A 16,740-nucleotide genomic window follows, 5' to 3' on the forward strand; every position below is an offset into this window, starting at 1 on the left:
TCCTATTTGCCAGTTAAATGGGCACGACAATTGACTACGAGAGTTGCAAACAACAGATGAAGATCAGTCCTTGGCAGATTATATGATCAGGACGCTCAAACTGTGTCAAAGACAAATTTACTGCCGCTTGATCTTTCCTCCTCACAGGTCAACAACCCCATCAATCCAGGAGACTGGGTCTACATCGAGGTCATCAAAAGAAGGAACTGGGCCAGCCACGACGGGAGGGACCATTCCAAGTCTTGCGGACTACAGCAGTGACGATCACTGTACGGCCCAGTTGGATTCACCTCAGCCACTGCAAGTTGCAGAGAGTGCTGGACCCCTAATTCGGCGTGGTGGGGCGTCTCAATGATGGTGAAGCGGACAACGATCTCCACTCCGCTGCAGTTGCAACCTTTGACCCTCATGACCCTGTCTGGGGTGCGAACGTTGCAGATGACCATAAAGTATGGTCCGTCGGAGACAAAGTTGTCCTTGCGCTCTTTCCTCAGATTGGGGTTGGGAAACTATCGCTCTTCATCGAGACACTGAACTATCGTTTTCAATCCTTTGTGAATTTCTCACTGCAAGTCAATGATGGACAAAATAGAGAGATTCAGGCTATTAGACTGATGGTCTTGCAAAACAGGATGGTTTTGGACTTGTTGACGGCAGCACAAGGTGGTGTGTGCCACATCATTGGGACTTCCTTCTAGGATTATGTTGGAATGCAACAGGTAATAAATACCTTACCTTGTCCTCCTTATCACAAGGTCGTAAAACATCCCCTGACATGTTTAGACTAGAGGACAAGGGCTTTAGCCAGTTTACCTAAACCCCCACTCTGTTTCTCTTAATAAATATTCCCTCGCAGGAACGAGGGTTCAGACTTCATTCCTTGAACGAGTGAACTCTCCACCTGCAGGTGTCTAAAAGGACTTGCTTGTCTCCCGTGTGGTTCTTGCAAAATATTGTTTGAGTGAGCAAATCTCTAACATGCACGGCCTCCCGGTGGTCCCGGGCGGCGTGCGTGAGTTTAACGGCCGCCGGAAGTCGAATGAGGCTCCGCAATCTCATCCGCGGTGCTTATGAAGTGCCGATCCGCTCGGCTGGAGCTATTTTCGGCCACTCGGCGCGAGCGCACGGCTTCCCGGTGGTGCTGGGCGGCGCGCGTGAGTGCACCGGCCGCTGGAAGTCGAATAAGGCTCAGCGATCTCATCCGCGGTGCTTATAGACTGCCTATCCGCTCGGCTGGAGCTATTTTCGGCCACCCGGCACGTGTCCACGGCCTCCCAGTGGTCCCGGGCGGCGTGCGTGAGTGCGCACGCGCCAGGTGGCCGAAAATAGCTCCAGCCGAGTGGATCGGCACTGTATAAGCACCGCGGATGAGATCGCGGAGCCTTATTTGACTTCCGGTGGCCGGCGCACTCACGCGCGCCGCCCGGGACAACCGGGAGGCCGTGTGCACACGGCAGGTGGCAAAAAATAGCTCCAGCCGAGCGGATCGGAACTTTATAAGCACTGCAGATGAGATCGCGGAGACTCATTCGACTTCCGGCGGCCGGCTCACTCACGCAAACCACCCGGGAGGCCGTGCGCACGCGCCGGGTGGCCGAAAATACCTCCAGCCGAGCGGATCGGCACTTTATAAACACCGCGGATGAGATCGCGGAGCCTTATTCGACTTCCGGCTGCCGGCGCACTCATGCACGCTGCCCGGGACCACCGGGAGGCCATGCGCACGTGCCAGGTGGCCGAAAATAGCTCCAGCCGAGCGGATCGGCACTTTATAAGCACCACGGATGAGATCGCGGAGCCTTATTCGACTTCCGTCGGCCGGCGCACTCACGCACGCCGCCCGGGACCACCGGGAGGCCTTGCGTACGCGCCGGGTGGCCGAAAATAGCTCCAGCCGAGCGGATCGGCACTTTATAAGCACCGCGGATGAGATCGCGGAGCCTTATGCGACTTCCGGAGGCCGGCGCACTCACACACGCCACCTGGGACCTTCGGGAGGCCGTGCACACGCGCCAGGTGGCCGAAAATAGCTCCAGCCGAGCGGATCGGCACTTTATTAGCACCGCAGATGAGATCGCGGAGCCTTATTCGACTTCCGGCAGCCGGTGCACTCACGCGCGCCGCCCGGGACAACTGGGAGGCCGTGCGCACACGGCAGGTGGCCGAAAATAGCTCCAGCCGAGCGAATCGGCATTTTATAAGCACTGCAGATGAGATTGCGGAGCCTTATTCGACTTCCTGCAGCCGGTGCACTCACGCACGCCGCCCGGGACAACCAGGAGGTGATGCGCTTGCGCCGGGCAGCCGAAAATAGCTCCAGCCGAGCGGATCGGCACTTTATAAGCACCGCGGATGAGATCGCGGAGCCTTATTTGACTTCCGGAGGCCAGTGCACTCACGCACGCCACCCGGGACCACCGGGAGGCCGTGCGCTCGCACCGGGTGGCCGAAAATAGCTCCAGCCGAGCGGATCGGCACTTTATGAGCACCGCGGATGAGATTGCGAAGCTTCATTCGACTTCCGGCGGCAGGTGCGCTCACGCACGCCGCCCGGGACCACCGGGAGGCCGTGCGCTCGCCGCCGGTTGGCCGAAAATAGCTCCAGCCGAGCGGATCGGCACTTTATAAGCACTGCAGATTAGATCGCGGAGCCTTATTCGACTTCCGTCGGCCGGCGCTGTCACGTGCTGGCGCCACCTGCGACAGGACCACGCCCACCTGTCAGTTGAATCGCCGTCACCTGCCACGGGCTCATGGACAGCGCTATATCAGCCCCGCCAGCGCAGACCCGAGTGTCAGTCTGTCCCTTGATGCTGCTTCGCTCATCAGTCCCTGAGATACTGACTCGCTTGACTATTTGAAATCCCGCAGAATTGTTTGTCCTCTCCGGCCCGATCGCTGCTCCAGCGCCAGATGTTCCCATCATCCCCTTTTCTTTAAAGTCTGTCGCTACGCACTTGGCTGTACTGTCCGATCCCTTACAGTACAGACTGACCAACGCTATGCAGCCAGCGAACGACGAGACGGCATTGAGCCGACTGGAGCGAGCCGAGACCGCCATCAGCAGACTGTCCGCCGACATCCGGCACCTGATCGAGGTTGGTCAGCAACAACAGCTACAGCAGCAGGAGATGGCCCAAGCCCTCCAGAGACTGTCGGTGGCTGTGTCCCCGGCTGTCACGGCACCCCCGCACCGCCCGTCTGCCGAGGCCAGGAGGCTCGTGGACGTCCCGTAGCCCCGCCTTGGCAACATCGAGAAGTTTAACGGCGATCTCAAGCACGTGAGGGCATTCGTGACCAACTGCCGCATAATGTTTAGCCTCCAGCCCGTCACGTTTGCGTCGGAATCAGCCAAGGTCGGGTTCGTCCTAACCCACCTCACGGGCGAGGCGCGGCTGTGGGGTCTGGCCGTATATGAAAGGATGGCCCCAGCTTGCGATTCCTTCGACGCCTTCGCGGAGGAATTGCTCTGCCTGTTCGACCTGGGATCTGCCGCCGAAGACGCCGCCGAGGAACTGCCGACGCTGCGTCAAGGTAGCCGATCGGTCGCGGAGTACGCCCTTAAGTTCCAGACGGTGGCCGGCAGCAGCGGATGGAACACGCCGGCGCTCGTTAGCACATTCCTAAACGGCCTCGCTGAGTACATGAAAGACGAACTGGTTTCTTACGATTGCCCGCGAACCCTGAAGGGCGCGATGGACTTGGCGGCCCGAGTAGACCGGCGGATCCGGACGCGGCGGCGCGATCGGGAGAGGTCCCCGCGGAACCCGAGTGGTCACATTCCTCCGTCTGCTGGGGACCCGCCAACCACACAACCCGCCGAGCCCATGGATCTGGGAGGGGCTCGGGTTCCCTCGGTGGAGCACCATCGACGCCTCTCACTGGGCTTGTGTTTTTACTGTGGGGAAGGGGGTCATCGGGTGGCGGGGTGCCCGTTAAAAGGCCGGAGCTAACGCGGCGTCGGGGGATCCGCGTGAGCTCGACCAGCACCGACTCTCCCAGTCCCAGCACGCTCACGCTACAGGCACGTGTCCAGCTTGCGGCGGGCGACCAGAACATGGCGGCCTTGGTGGATTCCGGCGCGGAGGGGAACATCATGGACATTAGCCCGGCACGTCAGTGGGGTGTCAGCTTCCTCCCTCTGAGCCCGTCCATTCCCGCGCCTGCCATTGATGGCCGTCTGATCGGCGAGGTGGCTTTCGTGACGGAACCGGTTAAGTTACTGCTCTCCGGCAATCACCACGAGACCATCCAGTTTTTTCTTCTTTCCCTCCCAGGACAGTAGCTCATACTGGGGCACCCTTGGTTGCGGCAGCACAACCCGGTGCTGGACTGGGAGGTGGGGGTTGTTCGGCAGTGGAGCGAACGCTGCAATCGAGTGTGCCTGAAGGCGGCCACCAGCCCACTCGGCAGAGCCCCGCCCAGGTACAGTCCCGACATCTCCAATGTCCCAGCATTTTATCACAAACTCAAGGAGGTTTTTAGTAAGGCCAGGGCCGCTTCTCTTCCTCCACACCGGTCCTACGATTGCGCCATCGACCTGTTGCTCGGCACCTTCCCTCCCAAGGGACGCGTCTACTCCCTGTCCGCTCCTGAGCGCCGGGCTATGGAGGAATACATCCGGGAGTCCCTGGCAGCCGGTATCATACGGCCGTCCTCTTCACCTGCGGGAGCGGGGTTTTTCTTCGTGAAGAAGAAGGAGGGCACGCTCCGCCCGTGTATCGACTACCGGGGAATAAACAAGATCACTGTAAAGAACCGATACCCTCTGCCTCTTCTTTCTTCCGCCTTCGAGAGCCTTCAGGGTGCCACCATCTTCACAAAGCTGGATCTTCGCAACGCCTACCACCTGATCCGCATTCGGGAGGGAGACGAGTGGAAGACGGCTTTCAACACCCCGAGCGGACACTACGAGTACTTGGTGGTTCCGTTTGGGCTCACCAACGCCCCAGCGGTTTTCCAGTCCCTGATAAACGACGTGTTACGAGACATGCTGGACAAATTCGTGTTCGTTTATTTGGACGACATCCTCATCTTCTCCCGCTCGCTCCCTGAGCACATCAAGCATGTTCGGGCGGTGCTGCGACGCCTCCTGGAGAATTCGCTCTACGTGAAGGCAGAGAAGTGCGAGTTCCACGCCTCCTCTGTCAAATTCCTCGGCTACGTGGTGCGTGAGGGATCCATCGAAATGGACCCTGGGAAGGTGGAAGCGGTCACGTCATGGCCTGTTCCCGAGACACGCAAGCGGCTGCAACAATTCTTAGGATTCGCGAACTTTTATTGCTGTTTTATCCGTGGATACAGCACGGCGGCCGCGCCCCTCACCGCCCTTGCCAGCCCCGCCTCCCCGTACAAATGGACAGAACGGGCAGAACAGGCATTTCAGGAGCTTAAGAGGAGGTTCACATCCGCTCCCATCCTCAGAGTTCCCGATCCCGACAGACAGTTTGTGGTCGAAGTGGACGCCTCGAACGTGGGTGTCGGGGCGGTGTTGTCTCAACGTAGCCGCCAAGACGATCGTCTCCACCCGTGCGCCTTCTTTTCTCACCGTTTGTCAGCCTCAGAACGGAACTATGACATCGGTAATCAGGAGCTACTCGCCATCAAGTTGGCTTTGGAGGAGTGGCGGCATTGGCTGGAGGGCGCCACCACTCCGTTCATTGTCTGGACCGACCACCGCAACTTGGAGTATCTGAGAACGGCCAAGAAACTGAACGCGAGACAAGCACGGTGGGCTCTGTTCTTTGACGGGTTTGAGTTCTCTCTTTCCTACACACCGGGTTCCCGTAACGCGAAGGCGGACGCCCTGTCGCGTTTGTTTCCTGGTGGGGAGGAGGGACAGGGTCCACCTCCCACTATCCTCCCGAGCTCAGTTCGGGTGGTGGCTCTTTCATGGGAGATTGAACGCCAAGTGGAAGCCGCATCACGCGATCAACCCGGCCCCAGCAACTGCCCGTAGGGTCGCCTGTTCGTCCCTGAAGGCCTGCGGTCGTCCGTCCTGCAATGGGCGCACGATTCACGCCTGGCCTGTCATCCCGGAGCTGCACGCACGAGGTACGTGGTGGCACAGCGTTTCTGGTGGCCCATCTGGCAGGTGGACACCAGCGATTACGTCAGAGCCTGCTCAATTTGTAACCGCTGTAAGACGTCTACTCGTCCTCCTGCCGGGCTGCTTCAACCCTTGCCGGTCCCCCAGCGTCCCTGGTCTCACCTGTCAATTGACTTTGTGACGGGCCTCCCCCCCTCGGAGGAAAACACGGTGGTCCTCACGGTGGTGGGCCGGTTCAGCAAGATGACGCATTTCATCCCTCTGCCTAAGCTCCCATCTGCGAAGCAGACTGCGTCCATCATGGTGCGGGATGTGTTTCGTCACCACGGTCTCCCACAAGACATCGTGTCAGACCGAGGTCCACAATTCGCTTCCGCCTTCTGGGCGGAGTTCTGCAGACTCCTCGGCGCCACGGCCAGCCTCTCCTCGGGGTTTCACCCTCAGTCCAATGGTCAAGCGGAGCGCCTGAACCAGGAACTGGGCAGGTCTCGCCGATGCATGGCCGCCGTGGACCAGCGTGGGTGGGTCCAACAGCTTCCCTGGGTAGAGTATGCTCACAATTCCCTCCCCAGCTCGGCCACGGGACTTTCGCCTTTCCACTGCGTCTTCGGGTACCAGCCACCCTTGTTCGCCCACCAGGAGCGTGGTGCGGCGTGCCCGTCGGCCCAGGCTTGTGTCCGCCGTTGTCATCGTGCCTGGGCGAGGGCCCGGGTCACTCTTCTCCGCTCTGTTTCAGGCTACGCCCGCCAGGCGAACAAGCACCGGACGCCGGCTCCGGAGTACGGAGTGGGGCAGCGTGTGTGGCTCTCGACGCGGGATTTGCCGCTGCAAGCGGGATCCCGCAAACTGGCGCCCCGCTTTGTTGGACCGTTCCCTATTCAGAAGGTGATCGGCCTGTCCGCAGTCCGTCTTCTCCTTCCAGAGTCCATGAAGGTTCACCCTACGTTCCACGTGTCCCGTGTGTGGCCCATCCATGAGAGCGCGTTGGCGCCGGCGCCCGTTCCGCCGCCGCCGCCCCAACTCGTCGATGGGGGTCCGGCTTACGCTGTCCGCTCCTTGCTCCGATCGCGGCGGCGCGGTCGTGGCCTCCAATACCTCGTGGATTGGGAGGGTTATGACGACACGCACCGCTCCTGGGTTCCGAGCCGCTGGATACTCGACCGTTCGCTCATCACGGAGTTCCGCCGTTGTCATCCGGATCAACAGAGTCCTCGGCGCGGGCGCCCCAGGAGGGACAAGGGGACCCGGGGTGAGGGTCCGGGGAGGTCCAGTCCGCCGGTGTCGGGGTCTTCTGCTCCCGCATCCGTCGATCCTGCGTCTGGCAGGGTGTCGGACGTTTCGGCGGTGTACTGCCCCCCCCCACTTGGTCACCCGGGGAATTGCCTTTTTTTTTTGTTTGTTTGTTTTTTGGTTCCTGGGGACGTCGGGAGCCGTCCCTTGTGGGGGGGGGGGGGGGGGGTTCTGTCACGTGCTGGCACCACCTACGACAGGACCACGCCCACCTGTCAGTGGAATCGCCGTCACCTGCCACGGGCTCATGGACAGCGCTATATCAGCGCCGCCAGCGCAGACCTGAGTGTCAGTCTGTCCCTTGAAGCTGCTTCGCTCATCAGTCCCTGAGATACTGACTCGCTTGACTATTTGAAATCCCGCAGAATCGTTTGTCCTCTCCGGCCCGATTGCCGCTCCAGCGCCAGCTGTTCCCATCATCCCCTTCCACAATAAAGTCTGTCGCTACGCACTTGGCTGTACTGTCCGATCCCTTACAGGCGCACTCACACAGGCCGCCCGGGACCACCGGGAGGCCGTGCGCTCGCGCCGGGTGGCCGAAAATAGCTCCAGCCGAGCAGATCGGCACTGTATAAGCACTGCGGATGAAATCGCGGAACCTTATTCGACTTCCGGCGGCCAACGCACTCACGCGCGCCGGCCGGGACCACCGGGAGGCCGTGCACACGCGCCGGGTGGCCGAAAATAGCTCCAGCCGAGTGGATCGGCACTTTATAAGCACTGCGGATCAGATCGCGGAGCCTCATTCGATTTCCGGCGGCCGGAGCACTCACGCACGCCACCCGGGACCACCGGGAGGCCGTGCACACGCGCCAGGTGGCCGATGGACTTTGATATTGCTCTATTCTCATAGCCACCAAGAGATACAGGAGAAAACTCAACTCCTCGAAAAAACAGCAGCAGGACTGGGACTAAAAATAAATGGAGCAAAAACCAAAGTAATGTGAGTAAACAACAAAAACACAAATCCCATTAACCTCAGCGGCTGCCCACTGGATGAGGTAGACAAATTCAAATACCTAGAAAGTGTAATTGCAGTGGACAGTGGAACGGAGGAAGATGTGAAATCAAGAATAGGGAAAGCAAGAACAGCATTCAACATATTAGATAAGATCTGGAAAACCAAAAACATTTCACTCAATACTAAACTCAAAATCTTCAACTCCAACGTCAAAACAGTGCTGTGATCAGAAACATGGAGGACCACCAAACACATCACTGCTAAACTGCAAATCTTCACAAATCACTGCCTAAGACTTATCCTCAGGATCTTCTGGCCCAACCGCATCAGCAACACCAGCCTATGGGACCGCACCAAACACAAAACACTAGAGATACAGATTATGAGGAGGAAGTGGAGCTGGATAGGACATACCCTGAGAAAAAACAACACGGCTATAACCAAACAGGCGTCAACATGGAACCCACAAGGCAAAAGAAGCATAGGGAGACCCAAAAACAACTGGAGAAGGAGCACAGAGCTGGATATCAAGAAGATGGGACTGTCGTGGAAAAAGCTGGAGAAAATGGCAAAAGACAGACGAGGGTGGAAACTCTGGCCTATGTTCCGAAAAGAATGAAAAGGCCTAAGAAGAAGAAAAGATGAAGGTGGAAACGGTGACAAGGGTCAAGTTTTGATGTTCATGTATGGCAGATTAGCACTGCTGCTACTCCCCCTTTGTGTGGCAAGTGCATTGTGAGGTGAAGAAAAACTGACTTCCAGAAAACAAAAAAACATGTCAACATAATTGTGTGGTATTGCTTCAAGAAAACGGTGTCCATTAGATGAAAATCAGATCACATTATATGACCAATTTATGCCGAAATGCAATATTTCCAAAGGGTGCGCAGTCTGTTGCGTACTTCTTGCAATTTCACAACTTCCAAACTACTTCCCATTTCTTTTTCTGCACTTTATGGAATATGAACTGGAGCTTGCCAAGAAAAGTGAGCAGTTTTAGTAGATGAGCTGGAGGTCACCCAAGCACCCAATCTCAAAGAAGAAAACAAGGCGTCTGATAACATAGAACAGCCCTTCAAGTATTGCAGAATTATTTCCTTGGGGCCAATTCTGAATTGCTCCATTCGCAAGATTAGTGGTTCTCATACTGTCAGGTTCAAAATCAGCAAAAGGATCAGCAGACAAAACCAGCGAGGCAGAATGTTGAGTCTTTTCTCGCGAGGAGTGCATCCAGACTTACAGCAATCTGAATACACTAAAGGTCTTTTGCACCCCCCGCTCTTTTTATTTAAGAACGCCCTACCCACAGTGTGAGACTAGCCCCTGAGGTGGGGGGAAAGCTTGGGCATCGTCTCATGAGAGAAGGAAAGAGATTCTATGTGAAAAAAAGAAGTTACAGATGAGAACCAAGAAGGGTGCAAGGACAGGAGTCTATGTGAAACAAGAAGTCACAGACAAAACACCATGAGAAAAGAGTGAAAAGACAAAATGCTATGTGAAATACGAAGTCACAGACATAAACAAAACGGTTTGAGCTATCAACAGCTTTCTTGGAGTCCCAGCGGCGTAGAAGGTCAGGAAGCTCCAGACAGCAACGTATGACTGGTGGACATCTGCAAAACGAAACAGCAAGCATACTGTGCAATAATTTTATTAATAAGTACTCATTAGGGAACGCATGATAACATATATATACAATTTACCTATCAATTACCTTAGCATACAGTTCCATCTCAAAAAATATTTATCTTTATCTTTGGCTTACGATGTCAATTCGTTTTGAGGCAGTGATGTGAATTGAATTTTCCTTTGCTTTATTCCTTTGGTTGCCTTGCACACTAGAAGGGGCTTTGCAAGAGAGAGACAACGCAACATTCCAAAATGGCGTATATCATGTGAGTGGGTCACGCCGTCTTCCTCGGTCCAGTCTCTCTCTCGCTGTGTATTCTGCCACCGCGGGCACCAACTATAGTTCTCGTGCATGTTAAGAATCTTAGAACGCCTTTACGACGCAAAACCGCTTTAAATACATGGAATGAAATACGAAAATTGGATGCACCGATATCACTTTTTTAAAAACCAATACAAGTACAAGTATTTTGATTACACTACTTGTTGACACAGAGTACTGAAAAACACAAAAAATATAATTCCACCAAACTTAAATGTCATTTTTATTTTTCAATGCAACAACAAGCAAATGTTACAGTTGACAGTGAATGACAGTAACAGTCTACTTTATACATCTCACTTTTCTATTACTATAAAATAAGAACCTCTTCTACCTAAATAAATTCTTTGAAGTTTACCAGCAAAAAAATACGGAAAAAAAATACTAACTTAACTGTGAGAACAGCATAACCTTGTTTGTTCAAACTTTTCTGTTAGCTACACCAATGCCTACTTGGAAAATGTAAGTGAAAGGTTTTTTTCTTGCATGTAAAACGACTCTTTGTGGGGTAAATTTATCGTTAATCCACTGTGCTGTCAAACTAATCAGAGATACTGCCGTGTGAGCATTTTGTCGTCTACCTAGACGTCTTGGCTAAAATTCGGCTGAAAAGGTCTAAAAGGGAAAGTTTTTTAGACATCTATCCCATAGACGTCTATGCTATAGATCAGGGGCCCCCAACCACCGGGCCGCAGACAGGTATCGGTCCGTGGGTCACTTGGTACCGGGCCGCCAAGCCGCACAGGAAAAAAAAAAAAAACCCTTTATCGACTATTGATTAATTCAGGTCAAGACGCTCGTCCGGGTCACGTGACATGTTTCCCCAGTCGAGCCCGCAAAGCTAGCAAAAATGAGTCAGAATTTTGAAAAATATAATAAAAATTGGCGATTCTCTCCCAATTAATCCGTCGGTTCAGGTCAAGACGCTCGTCTCGATCATGTTCCCGCGAAGCAAGCAAATATGAGCAAGTAACAGATATGTTTGGAAAGCTTCTTACCCACGACTTCTACGAAAGAAGCTGCATTTAAAAGAAAATTTCTGGAGTCCTACTTAAAAATATGGATTTATCGCCACAGGTGACTGATGTGCCAAGCCCACTCTGCATAATAACAGGCTAGCTAACGAAGCAATGAAACCTTCAAAACTGCTTCGGCACATGGAGACCAAGCATCCTGTATTAAAAGACAAACCTTAACCACTTTGGGTGTCATTGTCTCTCTGGATTGGGACTGGCTCGTTTCTGAGTAACAAGCTCAGCCCTCCCACTAATTCAATTTTATCTTAATGTCGTTTATACTTGTTTTCATGCCAGTCGTATCGTATTTTTATATTTATCATGAATGTATTATTTATTTATATAAATGTATTTATATAAAGGCCAGTCCGCGCAACTATTTCTGTAACCGGTCCGTGGCGCAAAAAAGGTTGGGGACCACTGCTATAGATAGATGCAAAAAAACGTCTAAAAAAACTTTCACAAAGACTTCTAAAAACTGTATCCCGTAGACGTCTATACAGGGATGAGAATTTTCTGCGGATTTCTGTGTTTTTGTCCGTCAGAAGTATAATTTTTTTGAATCGTGTAGATCCGTTGAGAAAATTGTTCTTTCCTCGCTTACCGTTTTTGTCACTTACGTTTTTGCTGAGTATTTCCCTGCTTCCCGTTTTTTTGGTCGCTTTGTGCGGGCTTACATGTTTTCTCACCTACGTCTTTTTTGCTTCGTTTTTTCTCACCGTTTTTTTTTTTACACTTACTGTTTTGTGTTAGGGTTTACAGATTATCTTGATCGAGGAAGCAATCAAAGTTGTTTTATTTACACGTCGTAAAAGACCCCCTGCAGGCCAGGGGCTTCAACCCCATCCTGTCCACTCTCACCCCCACCCTGTTTCTCTCAAAAATGCTCTTGCAAGGGGCCTGAGTCAGACCTCATTCGATCATCGCTGTACGCACAGCAACGAATGACTCTCCACCTGCAGGTGTTTAAAAGGGCATACTGTCTCCCGTGTGGTTCTTGCAAAAATAAGTTAGAGTGAGCACCACTCTAACAGCTTGCTTCCCGTATCTTTCACATAACGTTTTTTCTCGTCTTCCTTTGTTTTCCTGCTTAGTTTTTTCTCTTACGAGTTTTCACTTAGTGTTTTTCTTGCCTATTGTTTTTTCTTGCTTACCACTTTTTTCTAGCATAGTTTTACCTTCATACCTTTTTCTCACTTCATTTTTTTCTCATTGTTTTTTCTCTCGCATACCGCTTTTCCTCGCTTTTTTCTCATGTACCGCTTTTGTCACGTACCATTTTTCTTGCCTATTGTTTTTCTTGCTTACCATCATTTTCGCTTAACTCTGCTTAGTTGTTCTCGCTTCCTGTTTTTCTCGCTTACCGCTCGCTCATGTTTTTCTCAGTCTCTCTCGCATTCCCAATTTTTTCTCGCTTAACATTTTTCTCGCTTGCTGTTATTTCTCGCCTTTTCACATCATTTGCTAGAATTCCCCAATCTCAAGTTTCCATCCAGCTTCTTTGCCTTCACACGAAGTTTCTCCAGAAACTGCATTCTCTTCTCATTACTCATCATCCAATCAGTCAAAAGGGTCTCTTGATCGGCCCAGGAAAACTGCGCAGTTCAATGCAATAGACACAAAACCCGGATGCACGTCTGTCCTCACATTTTAGCGCAGACTGGTCTAAGCTGAGCTTTGCTTGATGTCCTTGATGGACACGTGACCCCACACGATCATCTGCGTGATGCTTTGTAGATTGGCCTCTCTGTATTTGTAAGTCACCTCGTCGAGGCCGTTGATTGTGATCTGGAAACGATCGTCGGCGCACTTGATGACAACCTGAGCAACAACAAGGACACCATGCACGTAATGAGTGTGAACGGCATGGCAGCGAGTAAAGGCGGGAGATGTGACGTTCACGTTGACATTTTTTTTGGCGAGCAAGCCTTACAGTTTCGCTAGCGATTGGAAGAAAATTCATCCTATTGTGGACATTTCTGAGTAGCATCACAAAGGGTGGGATGGTTTGAGCACTTCCTTTTGACTGTAACATTTCCATTCCATACTTTTTGTAGTTTGAAAAATAAAATCACTCCAACCTTTATTAGCGGCTAGGTGCTCTTCAACCAGTAAATGTCCGCTTCCCATTTGAAACACTCAAATATTTTTTAAGATTGATGCATGTTTAGGGAGGTTCTACAAGATGGAATGGGTTTTGACAGACAGTTGTATGGATACGCCTTGCGCATATGAACAAACAACAAATCGGCACCAATCAAAGGTAAGGAACATTTCACACCAAAGTTTGGAAACCCCAAAACTGTAAGTGAGAGTGTGTGCAAAAATACAGTGTGATTCACGTCACCTTGACTTCTTGTCCGCGTCCAGAGCTTTGCGTGGGATGCTCCTCTCTTTCGTTCCAAGTTGTGTTCACTCTGGAGTACAACCAAATCTTCTTGGTTACAAAGTTCAACTTGAGGAGCAGCGCGACCACGTTGTCGGTTTCGTCGTCAGGCACAAACAGGTTGATTTTAAACCTGCAACACAGATGTACAACAGTGTGTTTGTGGTATTAGCATTCTTCTGCCCGTGTGGGAGTGGGTGGGGGTCCTCGTACCAATCTGCCAGTTTATTTGCTCGCCCTGTGATGGTGATGACGTTGTTCACACGGAGACCTCCCTTCAGCTCGACCGCTGATCCAGCAACCTGAAAACATGTAATCAAAACATAACTGGTCATCAAAACATCTTGAATAGAAATTGCATGCGAATGCTAAGATCTGACACTGAAATGAGATTGTGTGGAAATCATTACAACTGTCTTTTGTACCTGTCCAGAAACGTGGGATGCAGAGAGAGAGAAAAAAAATCAACTCACTACATTCGCTGACTTGGCGAGCTTGCTTCTGTGCAAGAGTACGCTGTCACCAGAATGGCTCTCCTCTGCCTTCTCTGAGGTGATTGCATAATGCGCTTTGGGCATCTTGCACATGAAGCTGTTGGGTATCTTGCAGCTCATCTGCTTCCATTTTCCAGCCTGAAAGATGAGCAAGAAGGATTTCAGTGGATCGTGCAGATGTTCTTGCAAACTGTGAATTGGCCACGCACCTTTTGTGACATCGCTACACAGTCCTTTTTCAGATGTTTGGGTTCCTCCGGGGCCCAGTCGGTGAAGGTCACCTCGTGGCGGTCCGACCACTCAAACATGCCGAGGACTCTCTGGTCATGCAGTCCGGTCCACATATAGCTGGTGTCTGCAGAGGACAAAGGCGAGCAGATCTCTCATCCAGCGTTCAGGGGATAGTAGTTCTACAAAGACGGTTTGCGCACCGAGGGCAGAAGCAATTTTCACCCACGTCTGCTCCACCTTGGAAAGGATGGACACCAGATCGGCACCCAATTTCTTGCAGTCAGCTTGAGCAGCGGCCCACTCCTTCTTGTCCTCAAAAGCTTTGTAGCAGAAGCCTGCAAACTCCTCCCAGGACTCTCCCAAGCATCTTGGCTCTGCAGGTGAGATCCCGTGCGGGGTTAGCAGGAGTTGAGCACTTAACATGAAAAAATGCTCCGTGAACTCACCTCCGTCTGCAAATGTGAAGGCCTGATCCGTCGAGTCGGCATTCCTGCAGGTCGTACATGTGACAATGAGCTGGGCCTCTTATTGGTACTTTGCCATAAATGTTGGCCACTCACTTGAGGGAGGTGATCCCGTTCTGGGTGGAGCCAGCAAAGCCCTTCTTTGCCACAGCTTTCATCACAATACAGTCTCCTCCGATGTCGTTACGAATGACGCCGGCGTGAATAGCGGCCGCGCACACGCTTGAGTCCTGCACTCACATCAAGTCAAGAACTCAACTGACAGGTCACGATAGGGAGGATTTGATTTCCTGAGTGGTGTGTGGAAATGAAATAATCTTTCAAATGGAAGTAATTTGAAAATCCCAATTGAAATGTAGGTTCATCTTTGAAATGTTTATTTTTGCCAAGAGCCAGTGCCTCTCCAGTCCAAGGGTCAGCATTCACGTACTTTACTGTAGACCAAGGTTCCTGTGACATTGTGTTTGGAGTTTGCGCACTTGGGCGGGCAGTGGAACCTGCAGAAGGCAAGGACAAGCAAATTGACGACAGGCGCCCACCGTGGTGGAAACACCAGGGCAAGTGCGACTCACGTCATTGCCTTGGTCAAGTTGAGGCTGTTGAACGTGCTGTCACAGGTCATCGCATCTGTCAGACAAAAGGTGATATCAAAAGATGGGTTGTATGTTTTTCCCGGCAGCAGAGGGAGAGACTCTCTTACCGTCACGTGCGCATCCCAAGAGGTCAAAGCTGAGGCCGAAGTCAACGCTGTCCTCCAGCGGCAGGATGCGGACGTACTGAGCGGAAAACGCAGAGCCAAACCGGTGCTCCCCCCCTCCGGTAAACTAGAAACAGCACTCTCATTTGTAATAGCAAGTTTGGGCAGCCCGGTCGGCGTCAGGTCGACTGGCTGGCCGCTCACCTTTTCGAACGGGTGTTCAGTCCAGCTTTTGCCATCAAAACTAATCTTCATCTCAAAGTCGATGACCCAGGACCTTTGGTCAGTATGAGGACAGCCCTGGGTGACGATCCCGGTCACCTTTCTCACGTGACCGAGGTTCACCTGGATCCAGCTGGTGGAGGCTGCAGGACACAAGTTCGCTCAGGACACCAAACTGCCAGCGCCGAAGTAACTTTGGTTGTCTACGTACGATCTTGTGACGGTCTCCAGCAAGAATTCTTGCTCAATTGAGCTTTCTCTGGGCTGGTGTCGCTCATAGAGGAGGAGGCTTCAAACGCTGAGTTGGCGATGCGCTTGTCTGCCTCGACCAAACTGTCAAGACACACTGAGAACAACCCAGAATCATGTTGCAACGGATCCCTAATAACTGAATCCTTGTGTTGTATTGTTCTGGGCATTGTTAGGTGCCGTCGATTCACTAGGCCAATGGTCGCCAAGCTTGTATGGCGAGTGGTCCCCTGAACCTTTTAGCCATCGCATCAACGTCCGTAGCAGAAAAGACCATTCAATGTGCCGTCATACCCCAACTCTAGTCGGGAGATACCGCATTAGACAACAGAGATGTGAAGCCCACCTTTCCGTTCACAGCTGTATACCATGTGCAGGTATTTGGAGACTGCAGGGCAGGTTTCCCGGACGCCCTCAAAAGGGTCAGCAAGACAATATTGACGGTTGTCACATTTCTGCCTGTAGTGAGGGAGGGCTCCTCGCACCACGCAAGTCTCTGCAAGTCCCAAGGCCGCGTGGAAGCTTATTTGGTTCCAACGATTGTATCGCCGGACCAAAATGCAACACGACGACGTTGCTTATGTCCTGTCTTACCCTTTGTTGTGTTCTGAGTTGGACAAAGGCTGCCGCTCCGCCGTCCGTAGAAGGCCGACTGGATGCGGATGACGCTTTGACCCTCACTCTGACAAAAGAGGTCGACGTTCTTCTGCTGGTTGCACACAAGGATCTC

At 52.4% G+C, this 16,740-nt stretch overlaps 1 protein-coding gene across 1 annotated transcript in view; it reads right to left on the reverse strand.

Moving 5' to 3' along the window:
- Positions 1–16,740, reverse strand: part of LOC148398724 (uncharacterized) — a 117,875-nt gene that overhangs the window by 87,999 nt on the left and 13,136 nt on the right. The window lies entirely within an intron of this gene.

This window comes from Syngnathus floridae, chromosome 4 (assembly GCF_059516105.1).
Source record: "Syngnathus floridae isolate MCC-2025c chromosome 4, RoL_Sflo_1.0, whole genome shotgun sequence".
NCBI lineage: Eukaryota > Metazoa > Chordata > Actinopteri > Syngnathiformes > Syngnathidae > Syngnathus > Syngnathus floridae.